Source organism: Erinaceus europaeus, chromosome 1, assembly GCF_950295315.1.
Source record: "Erinaceus europaeus chromosome 1, mEriEur2.1, whole genome shotgun sequence".
NCBI classification, from domain to species: domain Eukaryota; kingdom Metazoa; phylum Chordata; class Mammalia; order Eulipotyphla; family Erinaceidae; genus Erinaceus; species Erinaceus europaeus.
The window spans coordinates 13,518,009-13,524,181 of NC_080162.1; positions in this window are offsets into that span (position 1 = coordinate 13,518,009).

Genomic DNA, 6,173 nt, shown 5'->3' on the forward strand with positions numbered 1-6,173 from the left:
TTCTCAGTCCCCTGGTAAGTTTCAGAGAGAAACTATATTCATCCTGTTATGAAAAAAGCTACAGACTGCCACTATTCCAGATATTTGTAGGCACTGTCGTTCCTAAATATAGCTGTCGAGTCATTTTTCCAAAATCCGAATATAAAGCCCCTATTTCTATCCTCCATTTGATTGGAACCATTCAACCATCCTGGTAGATAATAAGTTTGCATGTTCTTAGATTGCATTTCATTATGCTTCAGTTCCCCAAGAGAATAAATGTGCTCCCTTTCCGAACAATCGTCAAGGAGAAATAATTCTGACATCTCAAATTTCAGAGGGTGTAGAGAAGGCGTCCTTCTTCTGGACATCAAAGTCTTTTTTTTTTTTTTTCTTTCTGGACATCAATTAGTTCAATGAAAGAAGTTAGGATCCCTTCATGGAAGTCAAAATACCTATTAATTCGAGCTTTTCAAGTAAGAAGGAATCTAAATCAGAATAATACCATCTTGCTAGAATTCAATCTCTGAAAAAATAAGGGACATATTACAGTCTTGTTTTGTTTTTAGGATGCCCCCTTTTTTTCATAGAAGTATAAGCAATGACTATGGGCTTATTACCATTTTTTTTTTTTACTGAATTGCCAAAGAATTTTGTTTTATTTTTAACTTCAGATATTGTGCAACTCAGATGCCTCTAGTGATCGTTTTAGTGTTTGTTTCTTTTCAAAAAAAAATTAATACCCAACAGAGAAAGAAAAAACAAGAATATCATTCTAATATATGCAGTGAAGGGGATCTACTTCAAGACCTCATTTTATATGTACAGAATTCTACCACTCCAACTCCCAGGCCGTTGTCTCTTCCTCATCTAGCCTGTATTCTACTTAAGGAGCTTTCTAGGTGTTGGGATAAAATAAGACCTTTGACTTCTTGGAGTTTACAGTATTGATCTAAAAGTAGATAATAAATGAACAAGTAAAGTGAACTTAAATAATAATATAAATGATATCAATTGTTAATACAAAATAATGGGCTGGAAGGCTCTAGGACATGGACTAGATGCTTTACCTGAAGTGCTCTAAGAATTCTTCTTCGAAAGGAATGACATCTAAGTTGAGGTCAGAATAGTAGATGAAACCAGCCATAGACCATATCACAGAACATTTATTTAAGGAAAGTAATGTGATACTGCCAAGTAGAACTCCAAGTACCTAAGTCTTTACAATATAACGGCATGGTGGTTATGGCTAACCTTAAATAGAGTGACTGTGACCATTTATAGAATGGCCTTTGTCTTAACAGAAAAAGCATGAGAGAGAGAGAGAGAGAGAGAGAGAGATTATCTAACAAATAGAAATCAGAGTTTAAAATGATGATCCTTAACACTAACACCAGAAATGTGATCTATCCAAATGTGATCTATCCTAGATACTAACTTGTTACTATATGTCTACTATAAAATCAAAAATAAGAATACCCTTGTTCATATGCCACTGAAAATTTAGATTAATGCATTCTGAATATATATACATAAAATCCACATTCAGCTAAAATAAAAGTCACATAGAATCTCATCTGCCAATTCCATTCAGAAAGCTTTTATATTCTTATTCATTTTTGCATAATAATTGGCACTGTTATTTTTCATTGACCACCATCCAGTTGCCTTTTCAATTATTATTGAACTTGGTATATTAAGATAAAATTAAAGTTTTTCTCAATTTGTAATAGTCATAAACTCAAAATGAAAGAATAAAAAGTGTTCTCGGATGCAAAACTTGCTGTATAATTGAGTGGTTAAACAAATCTAATGGCCAACAAGATTCAATTATAAATCCTAGAACTAAATGGTCCTGGATGGGAGTAGCTAGCAAAATGGTTATGCTAAGAAACTCTCATGGTCGAGGCTCTGAAGTCCCTGATTCAAGTCTCCTCTACCACCATGAGCCAGAGCTGAGCAGTTACGGTGCTGAAAACCCTGAGCACTATATAGTCCGGTTATTTCATGAAGAGAAAACTGATGCTTTGCAAAGTGAAAAGACTTTGGGGTAACACAGTTTGTGGAAGAGTCCAAATTGGATTTCAGTCTTCTTTCATTCTTTCATTGATTCATTTATTCAAACATTTTTATATTCCAAAAAGGTTTATTATCTTCTGCAATTGTAAGCATACATAAGCAAAATCAGGCACAATCATGCAGTTGATAGTCTATCAATAAAGGTAGGCTTTAATCAATTATACAGGGTATTGTAAAAAAAAACAAAAAACAAACAAACTAATGGATGCTGTGAAAGAAAGAGGTTACACACTGCAGCAAGAGTTTACAGAGAGAAATTGGACCAATCCAGGGCATTTCCACTGAGAGTGTCACACCAGAAAGAGTTTAACAACCAAATGCAATATCCAGACTAAAATCCTTGTAGAAACAAACAAAAACAAAAAAAAGATAGGGAAATTACAGGATGTAAAAGTATGCATTGAACCTCAAAAGGGAGAACAGCAACTTATTAAAATTGAAAATAGTCAGATGAATAGATATCAGATTATGTAGAGTTTTTAATATCAGGATAAAGACATTTATTTATTTTTCGTTTGTTTTTGCCTCCAGGTTTATTGCTGGGGCTTGGTGCCAGCATTACAAAGCTACTGCTTCTGGAGCCTTTTTTTTTTTTGATAGGACAGAGAGAAATTAAGAAAGGAGGGGGAGATAGACACCTACAGACATACTTCATGGCTTTGAAATGGACCCCTGCAGGTGGGGAGCGGGGGGCTCAAACCTGATCTTTGCGTGGGCCCCTTGCATTAGTACTGTGTGCACTTAACCAGATGTGCCACTGTCTTACCCCCAAGACACTTGCCTTGTCCAAAATACGATGATAAATTATTGAAAGATAATGAGCCAAGACTTGGAGGTACTTAGCAAATATATATATTTTTTTTTTTTTCTTTCCCCTCCAGGATTATCACTGGGGCTCAGTGCCTGCACTATGAATCCACTGCTCCTGGAGACTATTTTTCCCATTTTGTCGCCCTTGTTGTCCTTGTGGTTGTCGTTGTTATTGTTGTTATAGCTGTTTTTGTTGGCTACAACAGAGAAAAATGGAGAGAGGAGGGGAAGAAGAAGAGAGAAAGACACCTGCGGACCTGCTTCACTGCTTGTGAAGTGACCCCCCCCACCCCCACCCCCCTGCAAGTGGACAGCTGGGAGCTCAAACCCGGATCCTTATGCCGGTCCTTGCACTTTGCGCCATGTGCGCTTAACCCACTCCACTACCACCCAGTTCTAAGGTAAGCATATTTTCACTACAGTCGTCTCTCAACACTTCACACTTCGACTTTTGCAGCTTCACTTTATTTTTTTTTTCAAATATATTCATTAAAAAGTTGATCGAGACAGTGAAAATGCTACAACATACTCTCAGTTGTCTGAGTCAACAACACATCCTTGCATTAGGATTACAATTAAAATGGCAGTCCCTATGTACTGGAGGCCTATGTGATCGAACACCCCGCCCCCCAAATCCTTTAAGGCCAGTTGCAGCTGCTCAGCCACTCCTTGTGCTCGTCTGAAACCTGGTGTGGGGAAACCAAGCCCAACAGATAGTGTTTCTCTCATACTTGCTAATATATCACTATGCATTTGACCCATCTTTGCTCTTGGAGTTGTTTGCGATTTCTAAAACCCTTTATCTACGCCCCACAATAACTCCTAAACGTGCTGCTGCTTCTTCTAAGCCTTCTAACGATGAAACTAAGCACTGGAGGGAGATGTTTACCATCCAGGAGAGGGTGAAACTGTTGGATATGATAAAAAAATGACAAGAAAATCATGGAAGTTGCCCGCCATTAAGACTCGAATGAGTCTACTGTTCGCTCCATCTGTGAAGATGAAAATAATATCCATGCAAGGACTACCTCCTGTTTCAACAAAGAAGCAGAGCTAAAGGGGTGTGATATCATGTCGAGAGGGTTCTAATAATGTTAAAAACCATGTTTAGAAGGTCGTAAACAGGTCTTCTATGCTCTAACTACGAAAATACTCAATTTATAAATAAAGAATCCTATTTCGCGGAAATTCACTTATCACGGTAGAGTCTGGACCTGATCAATGGCAATAAATGAGGGACAACTGTATACCAAGACGGGTTTAATTATAGTGGGGAGATGGAAGTGAGGCCAGAGAAGGTGAGGTCGCTCCAGCTCGGAGGCTTTTCCAACCTGCTGTTTCTTCTCTTACAACATAAAAGTGTATTAGCTAGCCACCACAATCCATTCTCCTACTATTCTTGATAGAATTCCCAGATTTATCCATAGTTGTTACCTTGGGACTAAGTTCCATTCAGTAGGATATGAGAAGTAAAATGTGTTTGAAGGGTATTGCTCATGAACAGACAACCCCATTTCCATGATCTCTCTTCCTCTATTATTCTATGTAACACAGAGGAGAGAGACAGTTTGAAGGGAATAGAGAGCAACATCCACCTGATCTCCTGAATGACCACTTGGTAGGAGGCACTTATAAACCTGTATCACTCACGTGAAGTGTTTTATGAGGAATAAATAAACTCATACTTCTTAGAGCTAGTTTATTCTTGGGTCTGTCCTTTATAGTAGTTTACACTGTCCCAAATAATTTAATGAATCTCTCTCTCTCTCTCTCTCTGTGTGTGTGTGTGTGTGTGTGTGTGTGTGTGTGTGTGTGTGTGTGTGTATAATATGTCTCATATGGATCAATGTCTGTAAACTGAGAAAAACTAGTAAATTCATTAACTGGAGACCTGCTTATACTTTTATTGCACAAGGTAATCACTTTTTAGTTTATATAAGTCCTTGGCCCCTCCTAAAGTGGCATTCTTTGAAATAATAGACTCATTTCAAGTGTATGATGAATTGAACATCTGGAAATTTCCCAAATGAGGCCACATCCTAAATACTTTCTACTTTCAGTAAGGCCAGTGATTATTTTTATTGATTTAATAATGATGGACAAGACCATAGAGTAAGAGGGGTACAATTTCAAACAATTCCCACCACTAGAGTTCTACATCCCATCTCCTCCACTGATGCTTTCCTTGTCTTTATTCCTCTGGGAGTCATTACAGAGTGTAGAAGGTGGAAGGTCTGGCTTTTGCAATTGCTTCTCTACTGGACATGGGCATTGATAAGTCAATCTATACTCCCAGCCCATTCCTATCTTTCCCTAGTGGGGCAGGGCTCTGGAGAATTGGGGTTCCAGGACACATTAGTGAGGTCATCTGTCTAGGGAAGTCATGTTGGTATTATGGTAACATCTGCAAGTTGGTAGCTGAAAAACATAAAGATATAAAGCAGAAAATTTGTTTAATAAGCAGGAACCCAAAGGTAAGAACATAGCAGATGAGCTTTGTGATCTCTCTTTTGGAAAAAGGTAGGAAGTCTATTTCAGACTTGACTAAATCTTTGCCTGACTACGTCAGCTAACATGCAGGAGAGATGGTGTCAAGGTTGGAAATAGGACTAGAGAGCTGGAGCTCTCAAATATGGGGAAAGTATGTAAATACCATTAATTGTAAATCCCATTGATCTGCTCGGAAGTCCATATTCAGCAGAAGAGCCTGTGTAACCTCTGCACACCTGTAAGTCTGAGCTCACATTCTGTGATCAGAGCTAGGAATATTCTAGGCTGTACTCATCTCAGGACCAATCTTCCTCAAGTTACAGAATATTTTGACCCAGCCTCCCTTCAAAAAGTGGGGCAGTCCCTACCATCGTTGTTCTACATTGAGGGCAAGATCCTGTAGAGGCCCCCAGGCTGGTCCATGATGCTGTTCCTGATGGAGATGATCAGTGATGGTGAAGAGAGGGATCTGTTAGAGACCTAGGCCCATCATAACTATGTGGGAATCCCAGAATTCCAGGATTCCCTGACTAGGGCCCCAGATAATGGAGTAAGGCTAGTGGTTTGTTTGTTTGTTTTTGTATTTTTATATGTCTGTAATAGTCATGGGATTTCTCTAATTTAATAATAAGCATATGAACAAAATCCTAAACTATTGATTTGATAATATTTTCTTATGGGCCAAAACTTTTTTCCTCAAATGAAATACTTCTTAACTGGGGGCTGGGTGGTAGAATACTGGGTTAAGCACACATAATATGAAGCACAAGGAACTCTACAAGGACCAGGGTTCAGGCCCTTACATCCCTACATGC